At 35.6% G+C, this 24,064-nt stretch overlaps 1 pseudogene; it reads right to left on the bottom strand.

The window, feature by feature from the left end:
* Nucleotides 1-17,752: 17,752 nt before the first annotated feature.
* On the bottom strand, nt 17,753-17,853 carry LOC126007578 (uncharacterized; annotated as a pseudogene).
* Between the last annotated feature and the right edge of the window lie 6,211 nt (nt 17,854-24,064).

The following is a 24,064-nucleotide window of genomic DNA, read 5'->3' as shown; positions in this document are numbered from 1 at the left end:
TATACTTGTCTTCAGTCCTCAACACCACCCTTTGTAACACATATGACTCTTACTCTTTTGAGGAGTAGACCTAGATTTGGGAATTTTATATTTATATAATTATAATTTAATAATTATTTTAATGATAAGTAAGCTAGTAAGAAGAAAAACTCAAGCTTAAAGCTAATATATTTCTGACTCCAGATCCTAGATTCTTGTTTTTATTAAGTGACATCCCCTTAGTCCCCCAGGGGTTAAGACATGGACACCAAATTAACTCTTAACAAAGATCACTATTTTTTTTAAATAAGATATTCAAATTTCAGAAAAAGTTAAATTTCTAGAATTTTGCCTCCCCCTCCAAATGTCAACATACCTCAAAATGTGCCTTTCCAATGGCCCATCACATAGCATTTCAACTGTAAATTCCTTGGGAATAAATCAAACATTTAGACAGTAACACGAATGAGTGATGTCAGAGGACACTAGTTGTACATAAGACCTTTAATGACCAATTCCAATGTGATGCATAAACTTTAATTAGAAGTGTGTGGTAGTTTTCTTCATGAAACAAAACATAACCCCCGTCCCCCCAAAAAAGAACCATATGGATATTGCTTCATTTCCATTAAAGCCCTTGCAGGGATTGTAAACCTTGCTGTGATGCTGAAACCCATCACTTTTCCATCTGCCAAGAAAGGTGAGAATAATGTCTTTATGCAAAGGCTGCACATACACAGGAGAATTGTAGCCTCAAACTGCTCTTTGCTTCCAACATGCCTTTGCTTCATTTGGCTTTGACTAATTATATAATCTGCAAAAAAAAAAAAAATAAAAGCCAAATGATTTTTACCTATCTGTTGAGCACTTTTGGAATAGGGATGCTTTTGGTGAAAGGAAGACTTTAATTGCCCTAAAATTGAAATAAGAACTAAAAGAAATCTTATAAGAGAAAACTATTGAGAATTCCGAAGGAGAGAGTAAATGATTTGATGATGGTAAGATGAAATTAGAAGAGACTCTAAGTTTGCAGTTTGGTTTGCCATTTAACAGCTTTGTATGTGGTTGGTCTACAGCAAAGGTTTAGTCTGTGAAATCCAGTTTCATCATTTAAAACAGGGAAAACACTTTGCCTGCCAGGCAATAAAGAGATAAGGAGAAAAGTATGTAAGGTTCCTGATTCCTAGGAGGCATGTGAGAAATACCTGAATTGGTTATGAAAGTTTCCCATTTTTTTTTATTGAAAATCTTTTCTTTCAGAGGTGTGAGATGTTTTGAAAAGAATCAGGATTCAGAATAAATCTGACTCATTGTTGATAATCCTTGGTGCATTTTTCTTATTTCTCTGCTCTTCTCATGCCCCTGCATTTTCCAACTCACTGCTATCAGCCCCTCTCCTTTGTTTTTGCTATTTTGTCCTTTCAGATAATTAAAAAGAAATACTGGCAGGGCTAGCCAGGCCAAACAGTAACAGGCAGGCTTTGTTGAGAAGTAAAAAATTACCTCCCTTTCCTTTGCTCTACCCAACTTTCCTGCTCTAGTCATTTCACTCTTTATGTGTCAATAATAAAATGTATTGAGAGACAGATCAACAAATGTATCATCTAGACAGTATAGTGAGTGAAGACAGAGATTTGAATAATAGACTTAGCTGGAAAGTCTTCCTGGGGGTGTCCAGTTCTTTTATTTACAAAACAATTGCAACAGCAGAAAACGACTGGTGAATACCTTCAAATTGAGTATAACTCTTATAGATGTGTGTGTGTGTGGGGGGGGAGCTGTTTTCCTGAGGGATTCATTAGATTTTGATTAGCCTCCAATACATTTGTTCTGAAAAACATGGAGGATTTCCCCCAGGCCAGTCTGGGGTTGCCAGCTGTGACAGAGATGGACACTTAATTTGTTTGTGATTGGGTTGTCAGGCCTGGACATTTGTCATTTGAGATTTCTTCTTTACTCCTTTCCCCCAAATCTACTTCTAACAAGGGAAATCTTAAAAATGAGGTAGATTAAAAATTGATGATGTGGAATGTGTACTGAGTTATTTTCTATTTTTATTTTACTTAGTGAGAAATCTTAATTTGGGGCCAGTGATTAAAATTCTTGACTACGCTACAGGCAAAGCTCATATTGCTCACAAAATACCCCAGCAATCTCATCCCATTTTTTAGGGAAGATTTAATAGCAAGTCTGTTCAGTGAGGCACATACAAGTTCATTACCTTTATAAAACACTCTACAGGAATTTTACTAGTGTCCAAGGCAGTAATGCCAGTAGTTTTCCATTGGCACATTTCTACAAAAGAACAAAAGACAAACTGTTCTCTGTAAACCATGTTTTGGGTCTTTAAAAGGCAAAGCAAAACAAAACAAAACAAAAAAACCCCTCAAAACTCAAAAAACTTATAAAGATTTTCTAAATTAAATTACTGACACTTTTCGTTGTAAACATTTGGATTAATTATCAACCTGCTGCTATTGTGGTATTTCCTGGTCCTTGCACTGTAAGTTCTTTTAAAAATCCATTTTCTAAGCTGGGGTCAGCTCTCTTATGCTCAGTTCATGAATTTCAGCTAAGGTACTACATCGTTCTGACTTGATGTTGCTCTACACAAGATCAGCAGGGGTTTGTGTAATTCAAACTTAATTTCTCAAAGGCAAATTGTGCAGGAGCAATGCTGGATGTTTGTTTTAATGTTCTGCCTGGATTTAAGTTTAAATCTTCGATAATCTCATGTCAGATATTTAGTCAAGTATTGCAATTTTGATATTCATACTCTTCTCAGAAAATTAAACTATTCCTCAAAGAACCTTTTGGTATGTGACTCAATGTAGTTAACATCTGTATATATTACATTATATTAACCATTTAAAATTCAATTCCATCTTTCAACATCCACTTAATTGGTTTTTTTCTCATCTTCTGTTTTCCCCACATTGCACTCCCATTTCCTTGTGGCATCCACAAATTTGATGTGATATTTAAGAATTTATTATAAATTTAATTTTGTTCGAATTCATTTAGAGGATAGGCCGTATAAATATCCACACAAACTAGAAATAGCTAATTTTTGACTCTATCCCCACTCACAATAGTAACCATAAAGTTCATAGATTTGTATTATTTGCTTTTAGATGGAAGGAATCCAGTTTGTTTCCAGACTCTGTTCAAGAGAAGTTGATCAAGTTAGCAGAAGTGTGATAGGTTGTAAACATTCAGCTATGCATCATCAAGAATGTCTTTAGGCACACTGAAATGAATACCTGATAATATTATATTGAACCTTTGCCAATTACTGTTTCACAAATAGTGAAAAGAACATTGTATGCAGAGAATAAAAGTTCCAGTCATAGATTTTCTGCTAACTAGGTGTGACTCTATGCAAACAACTTAATTTTTCTTAAACATAGGTTAGATATATGTCAATGAATAAGTTTTACTGGATTATTTCAAAAGGTTTTTCTAACTCAAAAAATCATATGATTCTCATAAAAGAATGTTTTATTTGATGGTAGCATTTCATTTGGCATCTAATTCTGTACAGATGTCTTAACACAGACTATTTTGATTCTTGTAGATTTAATACATGGAATTTATCATTCTATTAATATACCTTGGAGTAAAATGCATGTCTGTGTATCTACCTGCTCTCACATTTATAATATATATTACATCTTTTTAATGTACATCATGAGAGATGCCAGTGGACCTAAATAAAATATTACTATTGTTGCATTTATTCTTGCCAACTCTGTCAGGCTAGATGAATTAAATAAGGAATGATGTGTGCTACTGAAACTACATTTACCATATACTCAGGTGTCTGTGTACTGAATAAACACAGATATTGAATATGCTATGGGTTTTCTTTGCCAAAAGCCAGAAAAGTTCCTAACTTGGAAATAAATTGAAAATCAAATAGAAGATTTGATTCTTAAACATGAGGCTAAGCTATTGTTATAGCACCCATTGTCTCCAGCAGACAGCACAGCTGGGGGCTTACTCGTTCCTTTTGTCCTATGCCTGGTGATTGAGCAGGTGAAGAGGTAGGTGCAAGAGGCACAGATTATAAGATTTTTGAATAGTTGTGGGAATGATGAACTAAGGATCACGAAGCCATGGGAACTCCTGAGGATAGAAAAGCCAGGGGGTTTTGATCTCCTGCTCTATATATTTTTCAGAACATTTTACTTTTTCTCTTTTCGCTGTCTTTATATATATATATATATATATATATATATATATATATATTTTTTTTTTTTTTTTGCCAGATGTCTGGACAACTTCTCATCTTCTTCTTCTCTATAAAGATACTGCAATCTTTTTTTTTTTTTAAATCACTTTAGCATGAGTGTTTCTGGAATTGAATAGTAAATTTAAACCTGGAAGAAATCTGCCTTGACATTTTTATACATGAGGAATATGAAAAGACTTGGGAAGTAAGGGCTGGAATGAATGCAGGACATGGGTATTGAATTTGAGAAGTAGCACTTAAAATTGGTATTAACAGTGTTCACCCCAATCTGTCACTTCAAAAAAATGCGTTAGTGATGTCAGAAAAGTTTTGTTTTGCTGCTTCTTTTATTAAAATGGTGAAATGATTTACATAGACTAGAGTACACACATCTTAAACATACAATCTCAATCATGCAAATATAGTTATGCACATCATTAAAGATTTAGAATATCCTTGGCACCTCAGAAAGCTCCTTGTGATCTTCTCAGTTTGTATTTCCTAATTGCCTGCAGCATGTTTAGACAGCTCCTAGTTGTTTAATTCAGACGTGGCTAAGAAAAATATACCCTTAATATCTTTTTAAGAAGTAAGATCCAAATCCAGCATACTTATTTGGGTAACATTGGAAGTGTGGGCTTCTAGTTGTTCACTAATTTTAGATAGTTCCAAGTGAAACTGTTGCTGTGATCTACAGGTACCTTTTGATTGAGAGTCGTTGTAAGCTACCATGGAATTCCTACAGTCTCATTTCTAAGTACACTCATCCTCAATAGCCATATTTGTGGTTTCCTGTGTAATGAGGCGATTTATCATAGTACGTCAACTATAAAGGGTTCAATATAAATGAATTTGGTTTCTTTTTTAAAAATGGTATTTATATCTAAACACTTTTACAATAATCTGACATTGCCCTTTAAAGGTAAGCACATATTGTGTGATTTGCATATGAAGAAACCAGGCATTACTCTTACTTGACTGACTGTCAGCTTCAGCAGCTGCACCTGGAAGTCCGCAGATCTGTCATTGTTTCCATGATAGAGCTCATTTTTCAAGGGTTAATAACATAGACCTTAACATTCACTTTAGGTTGAAACTTGGCAACCACAATGAGGATAAAGCCTAAGGAACAGATTTTAAACAAAAATGGTTTAAATTGATCTACCCTATACAAATTAGAATGTGTCAAAATAATGGTACTTTGCATCAGTTCTAATGCCTTACATTTATGTAATGTAAAAATTTGTAAGCTGCTATTTCCACTTAGTGATTTGGGGGGTGCCAATTATGAAACAAGCTAAATGGGGATTGACTTCTATTGAGAATTGTGAAAGAAATTCACAAACCTTGACTACTTTTATTTGTCGTGTCTTTGCTATTCTAAAGAATAAATGTTATTGCCCTTACTTTTAACTAACTGAAGAGAGAAGTTGTGGAATAAAACACAATTTGAAAAAAAAAAAAGACACTAATAAGTTACTGGAAATCAGATTTACTTGTTTGAAAGTTTTGATCCCAGAAGGGGTTTCTCTCAGCTCAGCACCTCTGATGAAAGTAGGCTGGAGTTATTTATGGTCGTTAATGTGTCTGTTTTGAAATCTCTAAATGGAAAAACTGAAAAGGAATATTTGTATTCTCAGTGTAGAATAAACTTTTGTTAGTCTGTTCAAATGCATAACTCCATTTTATGCATTTATTAAAAATACAAACTCTTTCGTTCTCCTTACTAACCAAAGGAAATGAAAACATTGCATTCATTTATCTCTCTTTAAAATTACTTAGAAGTCAGCATATTTGAATATTTAATATACAGACACACTTTGAAGAAAAAGTGCTGCTGGGTTATTTGTATACTAAAGCTATCTGCTCAATGAGAGTTGGATTGAACTAATGAGGGTATTGTAATGTCACTTTTAAATGTTGATAAATTTTTCTTTTGTTTCTGAACCACAAAAGTTTTGCACAAAATTTTTGCTTTCTGGGTTGCCGAGATATTCTAAATCTTTAATGATGTGCATAAGAATAACAGTTTTTCAGTCTGTGCTCAGGGGCCAATCCTGGTGGTCTTGAGGAATCATAGCAGGTGCTACAAATCAAACCTGGGTTGAATGCATGCAAGGCAAGTGCCCTATCAAATGTACTACTGCTCTGGCCCCATAAACTTTGATCAATTTTTGGCTGAGCACTATACAGATATACATTTGGAGAATGAGTTATCACATATACAGAGAATTAGATTAGACTACCATAGGTTCAAAATATGTAACTTTATGCTTACATTGCATGACATGACTGAGACTAAAATGCTTTGAAGCAATAGTACAAAATAGTCTGTAATAAATCACAGACAAGAGGTTGGAAGAATAGAGTCTGGATATATAGTAGGTTTAGAAATAATATCATTAGCAATGGAGTCAGGAATTTTTAGATTAAAATCGCTTTGCCATTTATTAGACTATTTATATAACAGTGAAATGCTCATTATTCTTTTTTAGTCTCAGCAATGGATAGGACTATCTTCTGGTGTTTTTTGCAAGGATTCAAAATAATGCATTAAAGGATTTGGCAAATAGTAGTTACTCAATAAATTGTTATGGTGCCATGTTTGTAAGACTATACTAATGAATTTAAAAGTTAGAAAGTCATTTTGTTAGTGATATTTCTATCTTTGTTTCTGAATGCATTTCAGTTCAATCTTGATGGTCACTTCTTTAGATATCTTCACAATTTTACTAATTTACCCTGGAAACCCTTTATTCGACCTGGCCTCAGGAATAATGAAGGGTGACGTTGTTGTCCAAAATTTATCTATGATAGCTATACAGATGGCATCTCATGTAATAATATGATCCTGTCTTATGAGAAATTTAAATTATGATGAGTCATAAAATAAGGCAGTCTGGGAGTAAATGCAGAAAAACATGTAGAGAGAAGTCAGTAAGTATTACAGAACTAGAGGAAAGACTGAAGAGAAATCATATTAACCATATTATGATACGGTGATAATAGGCTAATCAGTTGTGGAGAAAGTAGTGAAGCAAAACCTCAAAGACCTTGTCTGTTAGAATGGCCAAGGAACCATGAACAATAGACAATTCTGGAGAAGGAAGTCTGAGCACCAAAGGAATGTTTTATAACAGTAACATACTAGAACTACAATTGTATATAGGGTGATATTCCAGTGTTCTGCAGTCCTGCCTCTGTTGAGTTATTTTATTTCCTCTGTTACTTTCCTCCACAATAAAGGCCTTAAACTGAAGTAAGTGGAGTATGTCACATGAAAAAAACTCAGCAAATACTGTTTGACCTGTAGGTTCAAAATTAATCTAGAGAAAGATCCTGGGTATTATTTTCTCTAGAATTTGAGTAAAGTTTTAGTCGTGTAAAGCAATGTACAATTTGTGAGAATTTGGGAAGGATTTGGTGTTTTTAGGCCTTAAAATTGTGAATTAGGGAGAAGTGATAGATAAAGCTGGGAAGGGCAGTGGGTGGTTTTTATTTTCTTTTATTTTTTATACGAAGACAAAAATGTGACAGGGCTTAGAAACTGTCTTATATCTGAGAAGGCAATGAAGGATAATTAGTTTTTCATTTTTCCCTTTTCTTTCTTTCAATTTTTTATTAAGACCAATGTAAATTACAAGTCTTTCTCAGTTGAATTTCAGGCACGTAGTGACAGTGAATTAGTTCCATTCCCACCACAGCATGCATCCATGCATCCCATACATCCATCCGTAGTCCCCTGGACTGCTAGTGTAACAGGTCCATTTTGTGAATAGCTTGTTATAGTTTGGATCTCTTGATTTTATTGTCGTTGACTTTGGTTTGTGTATTTGGAATTAAACATTTTTTATTTCCACGCAATGCTCCTGAGACAGCTTGTCCCTGGGTCCATTTCTCCTCTTTTTTTCTCTCTCAATTTGTAGGAAGACATAGAAATATGAGGCAGAACAAGATGATTCATGTTCTATGGTTCTTTAAAAAAGATGGTAGTCATTTTTTTTTTATTTAAACATCGTGGTTACAAGGTTGGTCATAGTATTGTTGTTCCCCCCCCCCAGATAAAGTTGTTCATGATTGAGTTACTATCATATAGTGTATAACCTTCATCAGTGAACATTCCCCAACAATGGCCCCAATTTCCCTTTCACCCTCCCTGATGCCCTCTTCCCTTCCTGTCTCTGAGACATACATTTTTCTTCTCTCTCTTTTTCTCTATCTCCTTTTTTTTTTTTTTTTTTTTTTTTTACCTTTTAGAGCTTGGTTTGCAGTACAGTGCACATTTTCTGCCACCAATGTCCCCAGTTTTCTTCTAACCCACCATTCCTTGCCTTCATCCGTGGGAGGCATTTTACTTCTCTCGCTCACTGCTGTCTCTCTTGCTTGTTCACTTGCTCACTCTCTTCTTTTTTGACATTGCGGTTTGCACTATTGTTAATGAAGGGATGCCACTTTATCGTCCTTTCAGCACCCAGTTCTTGTTCAGAGCAATCAGTTCTAACTATCATTATTATAGTAGACCCTTCTCTACTCTAACTGCTCTCAGTGTCTTTGTGGCAAGTTTCTTATCATGGACTGGTACTCTGTTGATCTTGATCTCTAGTGTCTCAAGATATCTTTTATTTTTCTTATATCCCACAGATAAGTGAGATTATTCTGTCTATCCCGGAGTCTGGCCATTGTAAATAGTGCTGCAATGAATATAGGTGTGAGGAAGGGATTTTTGTATTGTATTTTTGTGTTCCTAGGATATATTGCTAGGAGTGGTATAGCTGGATCATATGGGAGCTCAATTTCCAGTTTTTGGAGGAATCTCCATATCGCTTTCCATAAAAGTTGGATTAAGCAGCATTCCCACCAGCAATGAATAAGAATTCCTTTCTCTCCATATTCCCACCAGCACTGCTTGTTCTCATTCTTTGTGATGTGTGCCAATCTCTGTGGCATGAGATGATACCTCATAGTTGTTTTGATTTGCATCTCCTTGATGATTAGCAATGTAGAACATTTTTTCATGTGCCTTTTGGCCATTTGTATATCTTCTTTGGCAAAGTTTTTGTTCATTTCTTCTCCCCAGTTTTTGAATGAGGTTAAATGTTTTTTTCTTGTAAAGTTCCGTCAATGCTTTGTATATTTTGGATATTAGCCCCTTGTCTGATATCTGGTATTGGGTGAATAGTTTCTCCCACTCAGTGGGTGGCTCTTGTATCCTGGGCACTATTTCCTTTGAGGTGCAGAAGCATCTCAGCTTAATATATTCCCATCTGTTTTTCATTCTGGTGTTTTGTGGAAGATTATTTGAGTGTGACAAGGATAATAAAAGAGAACTAGAGATGGGGACTCTTAAATAAAGTGGATTTTGATAATCAGAGCTTTAAGTAAAGAAAGTAATAAAGGAGATGAGGGTATTCCATACAATCTTGAGAAAAATAAGTCAGAAATGCATCGTTAATGCAGAGAATGAAGTAGGCAGTCAAGATGATTCCTGTTTCCTGTTTGGGTGACTCCAATGTTTGTGGTGATATAAATGTAGAATTAAAATACAAAAAGGAGATGAATTTCGGAAAGAGTATGATGAAAGTCATTTTAGACATGCTCTTTTTGATGTCTCTATCAGTGCTATTGGCAGGGAACATATACACTTATATGCAGTAATTCTAGTTACTAGGGAGAAGTTATATAAAGACAGAAGAGGCATAGAATACAGAAAGTAACATGAATGATGAAAAAGGTAGTAAACAAAGAGGAGCACAAGTTAAAAAAAGTAGTTATAGATGTGTAAAGACAGCCAGAAGATGGTAGAATTGAACATTATTGCAAATAAAGTTTTACTGGGCAAGAAGAAATCACCAACCAAATTCAGAATAGCAATGATTTATGAGCTACAGCAGCAGAAAGGAATGTATGGAAGACATTGCAATGGACTGCTGAAAGAAATGAATGCTAATTTTTTAAATGCAGTTTTGGTGGTGGGAGAAAAGAGCCTAAGTATTAGTTGATATAATTGTTGGTAAGGGAGATTACTTTTCCTCAATAGATGAAAGCAACTTGAAAAAACAACTTTATGGGACAAAGAGGAGCAGGGACAAAGAAGGTTAATTTGAGAGAGAATTCAATTCATTAAAATTGGTTCCACTAGAATGAAAAGAGCTCTAAAGGAAAACTTAATGTTTTATTTTGAGATTGGAAGGGAAGTGTGGTGGCCATGGACACTTTATCAGTTCTGGAAAACATGGGATATAATTATAAATTCAATTTTCCCAATGAGGAGGGAGGCATGTCAATTGCTGTGAGAAAAATAAAATGGAGGATTGAGCCTCTGAGAAGAAAGCAGAAGGTCTGGAGTTGACGATTAGTATCTGGAGGGAGAGAGAGATGAACATAAGTAGATTATGACCCAGAGGGCAGAGACACTCAAGAGACCATGAATGACCATGAATGTATATTGACACTTTACTACAAAATTATATGATTTTTCCCATATGTTACACAACTGCTTATAAATAAATTTATACGTTAAATCAGCACTCAAGGTTTTTATGAATGACCATTCAAATACACATTTCTTTCTTGGATACAATCCAATTCTCTATATATTTCTCACAATCTTGTCTTGGTTTAAATTTGTTTTTATTGAAGTAAAATGGTTTCTAACATTGTATATTTTGCATTAGATAGGTTTTACAGCATTGCAGTTCAACAGCTGTGTATACTATATGATGAGACCCATCAAAAAGCCTAGTTTTCATCCATAGGCATACATTTATTCCCTTTAACTGATTTGTCCATACCTCTCCTTCTCCTTAGCTTCTGGTAACTACCTTCTATTGTCATAATATAAGAAGTTGATTTGGGTTATTTCCTCTGCTCTGCTTTTGTTCTTATGTGTCAGGTCTATAGCATTATATTTTGGCATCTGTATAGCGCATATAACGACCATCTTCTAATGTCTAATTTCCATCCATCACCAAGCAATTGACTCTCTTTCCCTGTTTTACCAGTGCCTCTATCTTCCTTCCCCTCTAGTAATCAAGATTCTGTTGTCAGAATCTAAGAGTTTGTTTCTGTTTTGATTTATTCCTGTTTTGTATTTGTTCCAAATGTAATTTTGAAATGAGAATTAGGAGGATTTTACATAGAGGTCATGGCATTTGGACCAGGCACTATGGAGCCATTCTTAATCCAATCTCATATCCTTTCCACCCCTAGTTCGTACCATATTCTCTCGCGAAGCACATATATTTGGTTTTTAAATAAGGTCAATTAAAAATTGGCGTGATATTTTAAAGTATTTACTATCACTTCTAGGGGCATCTTGGGTTATCCAAGAACCAAAATCAATGCTGCAGCTGCTTGCTTCCTGACAGAAAATATATTCGAGCATTGGCTGAGGCACAAATGACTAAAACAAGTGGATTTACAGTATTTAACACTTGGGCCCCAAGTGATTTGCTGGCTGCGTCATCCTCTTTATCTCTGTTAACTCCTAAAGACAGAGAAATAGTTTTATATAAAATAAAGGCTTATCTGAAGCTTTGCTTCCAGCTCCCACTGAATGCCAAATTTCTTTGAGTTTGAAAATGCTAGCAGAAATCTTTTACTGTGAAAATTTATCACTTTTATTCTTTTTTTCTGCTCTTCTAACTGGACCTGTGAAGAAATGTCAAAACAACTGTAGAAGAGTAGTGTTGAAGCCATAAAGACTCTTCTCACAGCAGAGAGAGAAAAGTCTCAAAAATGAAACCAGTTTCAAGAGACTTTCAGGCACCTTGGCTGACTTCCAACTCTGAGTTAGTTTGGATTAGACTGGGGCTGGTTAACATTTGATTTTTGAAATGAAGATCTGAACTATGTTAAACTTTCAAGTTGGACCATCATGATGTCTAGAAAAAATCAAGTATAATGATGCTGTTTGAAAAATAAGTAAAAATGTCTAATACTTGGAAACCATAATAATCTGACAATTATTTCTCTAAAATGTCCTCTACGTCTTGCCTATAAGAACTCAAGGGGATAGAATGATGGTACAGGGGTTGAGGCATTTGTCTTGTGTGCTTCGTTCCCTGACACAGCAGTATGTGCTCCTCAAACAAAACAAAATAGTAAACAACATCAATAACAAAAAGCTCCTAAATTTTTTGATTGTGTGATTATTTGGAAATTAAATTCTATCTGGCATACATTGCTTTTAGATATTTAGATGGCTTGACTAGAAAACACCAAATAATTTGCCTCCAGATTTTAATTAGCAGAAGACTTGTCCACATTAGCCTTGTGAATGGGGTGGCCAAACTGTATTGATTTTCAAACTATAAGGGATTATCTATGGCACAAAGGCCAATCAAAACAGTTAAGTGGGTTGTCAAATAAATACATATGAGCCAATGGAATGACAGTTCTCATTTGAAAGCAAGCAGTATAAATTTGGCCTCTACCACAGTGGGTGTGAAAATTGCAAGGTAAAATAAAACAGATGAGACCATTTAAGTTTGAAATGGAAGAACAGATCAGTGGCAACAGCTATTTACTTTCACAGTCACTAAAATAGGGTGTTTTGTTGTGAAAACTATCAATACAGAGTGATGGATATCCTGCTTAAAGTGCCAATATGATGCCATTCTGAACAGCAAAACGATTTCATTACAAGTGTATGGGGAACCTTTAAACATGACATTACGATGCGACTATAATGTAAGATAACAATGGAAAAACAATTTCAGAGTAAGTGTAAGGAGACTATAACCATGCAGTTAGAAGGCCAGTGGAATGTGAGATTATAATAGCTCAACATTAAAATGGTGAAAAGGATATGGTCAATTGCTTTTAAAAAAAATCCTGGGAATAACCTAGACAATATTTGTACTCATGAATAGTATGGGCTTGGGATGTGTTTAGAAGAGGAGAAAGACACAGCACCAGTCTATTCATTCAGTCTATTCTATTCCCCATTCTGAAGCTTATCCTTAACTTTTTCCCTTTCCTGAGATTTAGTTGTACATATTTTTTTGCTTAGTTTCTTATTATCTTCCAAACATATCACACTTAAGCTCTGTTGCAAGTTCATAATCATTTTCTTTCTTATTCACATCTAGAGACTTGGTCTACTAGCCAGAAGTGGGGAATACTTTGGGTTTAACTAGGATGCTTTTTCTATTGCCCATTTTATTCCTGGTTGCCTTAGGATCTCAGGTGAATCTGCACCATTAGAAATTTATCTTAGGTTTAAATAAAATTTATTTATTTATTTATTTTAAATATATATTTTTTTATTTTGGTCATAGTGGCTTACATAACTTTCCCAGTAATATTTTAGGTACATATTAACATTGAATCAGGGGAATTCCCATCACCAAATTTGTCCTCCCTCCACCCCCATTTCCATCTTGCATCCCATATTCCCCACCCTCACCCTCCGAGCTGCTAGAATGAGTGGGCCCCTCTGTGTTTAGCTTACTGCTTAGTGATCATACAATTGTTTGGTCTTGGTATCCTCCATTAATTCCCCCTCTATTTAAAAGGCAGAACTAGATAGTTCAAGTTATGTGGTTTTGTTTGAAGAAAAGAAAAGCAATAAAATGGGGTAAAAATCAAATAAGCCGAAAATGGGCGAGACCTTCTAGCAGCTCTCAACCTTAGTTTGAGAGAGAAAGGGAAAAAGGAATTGAAATACCACAACAATACAAACAGAAATATAAAATAAAATATCCAGTGAGCACTACAGCAATAAAGACAAGCACCACATAATAGTCACAGTCCTGAAATAAAAACATGTCAGAGCGCAAAAAGGGAAAAAAATAGAAAAAAAATTGGAGACAACAACTTCAATATCCACACCAAAACAAAGAAGTCACCAAAAAAAAAAAGATAAATAAATAAATAAATAAAAAAGATTAGTTTGTGCCTTTTCTTTTCCTGCATAGGCAAAGTAAATATTCGGGACATTAGAAAAAAATTCCCTTGCCTCGAGGTATAGGGTTTCTCCACTCTTGAAGTATACTGTCATGAGATTAACTATGGAAAGTAAATAAAATTTATTTTTAAAAGAACCTAATAAGGGGCCGGAGAGATAGCATGGAGGTAAGGCGTTTGCCTCACATGCAGAAGGTTGGTGGTTCGAATCCTGGCATCCCATATGGTCCCCCAAGCCTGCCAGGAGTGATTTCTGAGCGTAGAGCCAAGAGTAACCCCTGAGCACTGCCGGGTGTGACACCCCCCCAAAAAACCAAAAACAAAAAAATAACCTAATATGTACCCCCCTGAGCCAGTGTGGCCCAAAAGACAAAAATAAAATAAAATAAAATAAAAGAACTTAATAAGTTAAACTTTAATAAATACATATGAAATTATAAAATGCAAATATGCTTGAGGGATGACTCATTATACTTTAAGCAGCCTAAAAGCACACCTTTTGTCAGACTTTGATTACATATAATTTATTCTAAAATTTCCTGCAATTCGTGTGTGATCAGATTTTTCTTATATACATTATTTTTCTCATCTGTAAAATGGGCTTCATTCATAGAAATTTTGCATATGAAACACATAGTTTGTGTAAATAATTTTCCTGATTCCTAACCAATAGAGATATTTGCTAGTTTTTCTATCATATATAGAAGAGGGTGAAGAAATGCTTTAAAGCTGGGGTGAGTAAGAAAGAATAGGATTTAGAGACAGTGTAAAGAAGACCGTTTCTCTGAAGTTATTTTGCTTTATATAGAGGCACTACAATTTAACTGTAGTACTCTAATAATAGGGTGCATCCTTGAGTTTTCATAACTTTTCAGCAGTTTTATATCTTTAGGTTTTTGTATTTTTAAACATTATTACTACTTCATTAGTATTGCCTTTTTGTTTGTTTTTTTATTTTTGTTTTGTTTTTTGGGCCACACCTGGAGATGCTCAGGGTTTTCTCCTGGCTATGCACTCAGAAATTGCCCCTGGCTTGGGGAACCATATGGAAAATCTGGGGCATGGTCCATCTAAGGCTAGAGAGGGCAAGGCAGACAGACGCCTTACAACTTGCACCACTGCTCTGGTCCCTATACGGCTTTTCTTTACAAGATTGTCTTTTTTATTTTTTGGCTTTTGGTTTTTGGGCTCAGGGGTTACTCCTGGTTCTAAGCTCAGAAATTACTCCTGGCAGCCTCAGGGGACAATATGGGATGCTGGAATTTGAACCATGTCCTTCTGCATGCAAGACAACCAACCTACCTTCATGCTATTTCTCTGGCCCCCACAAGATTGTCATTAATAAATAAAAAGTGACCACAGCCTGCATTGATATGCTCTTTTCCTTTTTCTTTTTTGGCCATACTCAATGGTTTTCAGGATTTACTCGTACTCCTGTTGGGGCTCAGGGAACCATATGTAATGTTGAGGATCACACCCAGGTTGACTGCATGGAAGGCAGCATTCTACTCCTGTGGTATTGCTCTGGCCCCATAAACAGAAATTTTGATAACTCTTGAACTAGTTTTAATCCATTCATTCACATCAGATTGGTATCAATTGTATATAGTTTTTGGATCACACAGTACGGATCAGGCAAGGAAAATGCCGTAATCCCATACTATTTCTCCACACCTCCATGTCAAATGTAAAGGACCAGTTCAAACATGATTTTTGAACATATAAACATCTTATGAGTTTTTCTCCCAAGTTTTCTCTCTGCCAATGATCTTTGACCCCGAATGATCTAGAATTTTAAAGAAATTATTAGTTTTAATCTAAGCCCTTAATAGTATTAACAAAACATTTTTATTATGGAGTTTATTGACTTAAAATATATGTTGTGGAGTCAGTTACTCAAATTTAAATTTAAGGAAAAGAGCTTTGGCGTTACAGTGATTGTATAGTGGGTAGGGGATTTGCTTGCCAGTGGCTGACCTGGGTTTGATCCCGGGCATCTCTTCTGGTCTGCCGAACTCACCAGGAGTAATTCTTGAATGTAAAGCCAGTTGTCAGTTACCCCTGAACATTGTCACATGTGCCCCCTCTCCTCCAAAAAAAAAAAAAAAAAAAGGAAAAAGGGAAAAGGAGGTTTTTTTTTTTTCCTATAAAGATGAATCATCAAAAGATTAGATTGAAACTAAAATTGAACTTCTTTGAGAGCACAACTGATGTTGGGCATGTATTTGTGGACTTGGGTCCTAGCATAGTGTGATATTGAAGGTAGCTAAAAATTATATCGGGAGTAAGTTTTATTCAGGTTATAAACTCAGCCATATTATTTAAAGCAATCTGATATGGAGTGATCTGGAATACAATGCTGACTGCTTTAAACGCAGCCCATAATGAACACTCATTCTGACATGTAGTAAAAATTAAGGATATTACATTGAGTGAGGATGAAGAGGAAACATTTGCTATATGTTCACTAAAAACAGGTTTATTATGTTTTCTTTGGTTCACTTAACTTAGAGGAAGGGTATGGGCCATACACATATTGCTCTGTGCTCAGGGATCACTGCTGGCAGTGCTTGGGAGACTATTCAGTGTCTGGGATCAAGCCTGGGTGAGGTGCATGCAAGGTAAGGACCTTCACCCCTGTACTACCTTTTCAGCCCATGTTCTCTTAATTTTCATTTTTTGTGTGAAGTACAATATATTACTTAAAGAAACTTACTTAGAGAAAATGTAAGGATGGAAGGAGAGAGAGAATTGAAAGAGACAGTGTTGTTAGAAAATACAGGCTTGGGGCCGGAGAGATAACATGGAGGTAAGGCGTTTTTGCCTTGCATGCAGAAGGACAGTGGTTCAAATCCCGGCATTCCATATGGTCCCCGAGTCTGCCAGGAGCAATTTCTGAGCGCAGAGCCAGGAGTAAACCCAGAGCGCTGCCGGGTGTGACCCAAAAACTAAAAAAAAAAAAAAAAAAAAAAAAAATACAGATTTTTTTTTTTCTTGAATGAGATGGCCGAGAGTCATAACTCAGGGTGAAATGTGGGTCACTCTCCATGATGAGCCCTGCAAACCTTTCCAAAGTTGGTTTCCTTGTATAGCTACTAATTATTCTGGCCTGGAGTTTTCTGCACACAAAATAATTAATCTGGGAAATGTCATAGGAAAAAAGCGTTTACTGTAGGTGGCCCTTTAATATTTTCCTTTTGTGAAAGGATCTACCCTTCTCAGTACAGTGTTTCAACTTGTCCATCTCCAAAGATCTCAGCATTTGCCATCTACAGCAGTGTTATCTTCTTAGTTTTACTAATTTCCAAACAAAAACTCAATACGAGTACTTCTTCACCCACATAACTGCCTGCAGCATTTCTCCTAGTGATTTGTACCCCCTCATATCTTTTTTTTTTCTTGGTTTTTGGTTTTTGAACCCCACTCAGTGGTGCTCAGAGGCTACTCCTAGTTCTGCACTCAGAAATCACTCCTGGCAGGCTCTGGGGATCATGTAGGATGCCAGGAATCAAACTAGTCAGCCATGTACAAGGCAAACACCCTACTGCTGTGCTATCTCTCCGCCCTCACCCTTATATCTCTAAGGGGAACATGTGGTTTACTTAATTTTTTTTCAGAGTTTATTGAGGTTAAAATAGGGAACACTTCACGAATTTGCATGTCATTCCTGTACAAAGGCCATGCTAATCTCTGTATCATTTCAAGTTTATGGTATTTTATGTGCTGATGAAGTGGGCATGTTCATTTAATTTTTAAAACACATTTGCAATATATTGCCAATATAGTGCCATATATATTTCCTAAATAATAAATGTTAAGCAAGATTGAAACCCTTATCTAATGTCACATCCATGGAAATGTTATGATTTGAACATAACGGTTTGGCTAAAATCTTTTGCTATTTACTTTCTATCCATTTGCCCCCTGTGTGAATTTGATTATAATATAATAGTGAAGAGACAAGAGCATAATAAAATGACTTCAAGTATTGTTAAAAAGTATCATATGAATTGAGTAAAACATACTAAACGTTTCGAAGGAAGAAAAGATTTCTTTTGCCTGAGTTCTGCCTTCATCACAGCTTTCATTCATATTTTTCTTCCACCTCATCTTCGACCTCAACTGTTACTTCTCCCCCTCTCTTTTGTAATCAATTATGACCAAATTTTACTTCATAAAATGCTCAAGTAAGTCATTGAAACTTAATTTCAAGACAAAAAAAACAAAACTTAGCACAGCCAGACCTAACCCTTAGGCCTTAGAAAAGATAATTTCTTTTCTGAATTTTTTGTTCTAGCTCAGACAATCTCTCATAACAACAATGAAAAGGTTTTTTAGGTATAGACCAAATTCACTTTCTGAGACCTTTTCCCTTATACATCTATTTTGTATTCCTCTTCGATCACCCTGTCTGCTGGGGTAAGCCTAGTGGCAAATCAATCTTTGTTTTTCTTTGGAATTTGTACCTATCTGGATACTATTGTCAGACCATTGAGGTGGAACTTTTGGAAATCTATTTATCTGATGATGAAAGTCTTTTTTTAGTGGGGCGGGGGATATAAACAAGTTTTGGTGATAGGGTCAGGAGCACATTTTTGACACCTCTCCAAGCTCCCCTAAAATAACCCCCAAAACTTCGTGGTAAAAGTTTTCCACTTTAAGTGAAGCCTTTGTTTGCTCTGCCCTTATCCCTTTGTGTCTAAATCAGAAGGTGGTAAGTCAGAGAAGTTATAACTCAAACATCTGAAACAACTTTCATAAAATGCCCTGTGAAGCAGTAAGAACAAAAAAGAACTATTGCTTACTTTAAGAGTAAGAATGTGTGTGTGTTTTTTTTTTATTCTTTCAGCTTAATGAATCTACTCTGTGGGAACTGGAGATTGACAATATGTCAACACAGGTTTCAACAAAATCTTTGGACCTGATATCTGAGTTTTCTGGGAGAGCAATTAAGTTTCTGGGTAAGAGGTCCATAATTATCAATATGAAAAATATGTTGTTTCTGGGCAAAATAGTATGCCTCTCAATTGATGAATTGATGTCCTGTTTCAAGTGTTATGATGAGTAAATAAAAATGTATCAAAATAATAATCGAATTTGCACTAATCTGTGTTATTCCATACTAAATGTACATTTAAAAAAATAAGTAGGGGCTGGAGTGGTGGCACAAGTGGTAGGGCATTTGCCTTGCACACGTCTAACCAAGGACTGACCTCGGTTCAATCCCCCAGTGTCCCATATGGTCCCCCAAACCAGAAACGATTTCTGAGTGCATAAGCAGGAGTAACCCCTGATCGTCACCGGGTGTGGCCCCAAAACCAAAAATAAATAAATAAAATGATAAATTCTTCAATCACAGTTAAATTCTTGAATCACAGTGAGATACAGTTCGAAAGTTGCTCATAATTTGAGTTTTAGTCATAGAATGTAGAACACTCCCAGTGGATGTTTCCCACCACCAATGTACCCAGTTTCTCTCCTGACCTCCCTCCTGTGTTCTCCTATGCCTGCCTCTGAGGCAGACATTTTTTCTTCTCTCTCTGTCTCTCTCCATTTTCCTTTTTAGACACTGTGGTCTGAAATATTGTTACAGGAGGGATATAATACATATCACTTTAGTATTTTCCAGTATCCAGTTCTTCTCCAGAGTGATCATTCCCAACTATTTTTGTAAAATTGGTTCCTTCCTTGCCCTAACTGCACTCTATTCTTTGGGTAAGCTTCCTATCATAGACTGCTCCTCCTGACTCACATATCTATTGTCTCTGGATATTCATACCATATTAGCTTTTTTATATGCAAGAAATAAGTATAATAATTCTATGTATATCCCTCTCCTTCTGACTCATTTGGTTCAGCATAATACTCTCTCTATACATCTATGAGTAAGAAAGTTTCATAACCTCACTAAAATGTACTTTAGTATTCTGGAAAGATAGTACAATGGGTAGAGAGTTTGCTTCTCATGTAGTCAATGCGGGTTTGATCCTTGGCGCCCCGTATGGTACCCTGATTCTACCAGGAGTGATCCCTGTGTACAAAGCCAGGAGTGAGCCCTGATCACCATAGAGTGTGACCAAGAAACAATGACAAAAAGTGGCTTTACTGTTATTTTTTTAAAGAAATATTGCATTATTATATTATATATGCTTCTGGTATGCATAATTAAATAAGGCCTACTCCCAATTATTTTCAGGCTCTGCATTCAGGAAGCACTCCTGTTGGGACTTGAGGAATCTTTCATGGTGCAGGGAATTGGATTGGCTTTGTGCAAGTGTCCCACCCACTGCACTATTGTTCCATCTTTACAGTTTCTTATTGATTTCCTTACTGTTCACACGCCTTTTGTAAACATTCTCTTTACTAAACTTTTCTCAATTGCCCCATGAGTATGAAATTGATTTCATGTTCAAACACTGATTATTATTATCCACCTTTTGTTGTTGCCTTCTCCCCGCACCCAATAGCTCAAATCACAAGCTAAATTCAATGTGTAAAGCTTTGTTTAATTCATCTATCTTTCCATGTTTTGGCATAGTGCTTGACACATAGTAGGTTTCGCATAAATGTTTATTGAATGATGAATATAGGAATTCATTTAGTTTAATATGCTTTCTACAATAATTAAGTGGGAATAACGCTATAGAACATTTAGGGATGAATATATTTTCTACTTAAGCAAATTTTTAATTTATTTTAAATACAACATGATTCACATATACTTTAATGGTTGGTAAGTACTCTCTAATCTATTTATTTGATTAGTTTATAGTTTCAGGAAGGCAAGGGTCAGATATAATTTATCTTTGGTTTGGACAAGGTTTTATACATTGACTAATGTGGAGGTAAGATTTCCTTTACATTAAATCTCATGCTAACCCCAGTGACTTGAATATATATATAAGGCATGGTCTCTTCTTTATGACAGTGATAGAGGGTAGTAGTCACCCTGGCTGGACCAAGACTAGGCACAGAAATAAGATAAAGTGACATGCATATTACTCTTATTGGTAAGAGTATGTTAAACCCTAGAGTCTAAGCAGGGGACAAAAGGAGAAATAAAAATAAAATAGTGCCTGCCGGGGCCTGAAAGATAGCATGGAGGCAGGGCATTTGCCTTGCATGCAGAAGGACGGTGGTTGATATCCCGGCAACCCATATAGTCCCCCGAACCTGCCAGGAGCTATTTCTGAGTGTAGAGTCAGGAGTAACCCCTGAGCGCTGCCGGGTGTGACCCCCCCAAAACAATAATAAAACAAAAAACAAAAAAATAGTGCCTGCCATTGAGGCAGACCAGGGATAGGAGGGAATCTGGGGATACTGGTGAAGGGAAGTAGACACTAGTGAAAAAACTGGTGTTGGAATATTGTATGTCTACAACTTAATCTTGAATAACTCTGTAAATCAAGGCAATTTAATTAAAAAGATAGAAGACATGGATTCACCACGCAGGGTCTATAGTGCTATTAAAGAGACTGACATACAATCAAAATAACCATGTAAAGTAGGAAGTAATATAATGGTGGATGTGCAAAAGTATTTCAGAAGCACAGAGAAAAGAAAAAGGCAGGATATTTTTTTTAACAGATGATTTGTGTATGAAGAGGAACTTCCTGTTTCTGAAACTGCTTATTGGGTTTGCTGATTCAAAACTAGAGTCCAGAGTGAACTTTTGCAACCCAGTACATTAATTTATTTTTCTTGTTTTCTCCTAAAATTTATTATATACAATATCAAACATTCAAAAATAATTATACTATGAGCATTCATGTATCCTTTATAATGTAGATATGTTTTCAGGTTTCTGGGTAACACCTAGCAGTGCTCTTTGCTCAAGGATCAGTCCTAGCAGGGCTCAAGAGACCATATGTTTTCTGGGATCAAATTCAGGTTGGTAACATGCTCTGCAAGCTCCCTACCTGCTGTAATATGGCGCCAGCCACATCACTATGTAATTTCTACAGTTAGCATTTACTACTGTTAATTCATCACTTTGTCCATCAACGTTATTATTGTAATGCATTTTAAAATCATACATCTTTATATTCCAAAATACTTAGTGTACATGACTAATTGGAGTTTAATATTCTTTTTTTAAATCTTTATTTATGGACCACAATTACAAACATGTTTGTAGTTGGGTTTTAGTTATAGAAAAGAACACCCCAGTACAGCCTTACCACCACCAATGCCCCCCCAATCTCCCTCCATCACCACCCTCTACCTGTATTCGAGGCAGGCATTTTATTTCTCTCATTCTAGCATTGTCATGATAGTTGTTAGTGTAGTTTTCTCTAACTGTACTCATCACTTTTGTGGTAAGCTTCTTTTCGTGGGCCAGTTCTTCCAGCCCTCATCTCTACATTCTGGATATTATTACCATACTGTCTTTTATTTTTCTTAACTCCCACAGATGAGTGAGACTATTCTGTGTGTGTCTCTATCCCTCTGACTTATTTCACTCAGCATAACAGTTTTCATGTCCATCCATGTATAGGAAAATTTTATGACTTTATTTTTCTTGATGGCTACATAATATTCCATTGTGTTTCTTTAGCCACTCGTCTGTTGTTGAGAGTCTGGGTTGTTTCCAGATTCTGGCTATTGTAAACAGTGCTACAATGAATATAGGTGTGCAGAAGGCAGTTTTGTATTAGGTTCTTAGGGTATATCCCTAGGAGTGGTATATAGCTGGATCATATGGGAGATCAATTTTCAGTTTTTTGAGGAATCTCCATATTGCTTTCCATAAAGGCTGGACTAGATGGCATTACCACCAGCAGTGAATGAGATTTTCTTTCTAACCATATCCACACCAGCACTGATTGTTCTTTTTTTTTTTTTTGTGATATGTACCAGTCTCTATGGTGTGAGATGCTTTGTTTTGCATCTCCCTGATGATTAGTAATGTTGAGCACTTTTTTTTGTGTGTGCTTTTGGGATACTTGTATTTCTTCCTTGAGGAAGTGTCTGTTCATTTCTTCTCCCATCTTTTGATGGGGTTAGATGTTTTTTTCTTGTTAAGTTCTGTCAGTACCTTGTACATCTTAGAAATTGGCTCCTTATCTGATGAGCATTGGCAACCCAGTACAATTGAAAGCTCGGTAGTGTATGTAATTACAAAACTTTTCTATTTCTTGATGCTAGCTTTATTTTTCTTCTTTCATTCCTTATTTTTATCAGAAAAGGAGGACGAATTAAATGCTATTTTAAAATCTGATTTGTTTGGTCATTGACCAGTTCAAAAGGTGATAAAATTTGGTTATTCAGTCAAAACATTTTGAGCATCATGCCACTTATATGGTTTGGTAGGAGAAATATTTACAAGAAAAGAAAAAGAAACTAGTTATATTCCCCACCAGAGGGAGACAATTTTTTTCCTTTTTTCCTTTTAACACATAAATTCTGATGAACAGATTCGAAAAGTACAATACAAGGCTTACTAGGGTTGATTAGTACCCAGGGGGAAAAACAAACTTACAATCTAATTTGTTTACTTTTGTCTTTTAATATCAAATTATTTTCGAGATCTAAGTTTTGTTCTGTCTGCACAGTAAATGCTACTTAAAATGCATGGAACTTTAAGAGCTACTTGTTATTTCAGTGTCGACTTTCTCTCTAATTATATTAGTATGGATACAGATAGGACACTGATAGTATAACAACATGGAATAATTTAGCATTAATTATTTCCTGTAGTAAGACATTTACAAATCAACCCTAAACTAATAGAGACAAGGGGCATGACAGTGGTGGAGGAAGGGAAACTAGTAACAATGCCTGGCTATTGGCAAGCCTGTAGATAATAGAAGAAACCAAAATTGATTCAATTTTCAATATGCTACAATTCTTTACATTATTATAAAAGAAATTGACTTATAGTAGTTGCTAATTTAGGAAGACTATACATGACGAATAGCTCAGCTCCTATTTATGACATAT

Source organism: Suncus etruscus, chromosome 4, assembly GCF_024139225.1.
Source record: "Suncus etruscus isolate mSunEtr1 chromosome 4, mSunEtr1.pri.cur, whole genome shotgun sequence".
NCBI lineage: Eukaryota > Metazoa > Chordata > Mammalia > Eulipotyphla > Soricidae > Suncus > Suncus etruscus.
Note: the sequence above shows the minus strand (reverse complement) of the source record. Positions and strands in the feature narration are given on the sequence as shown.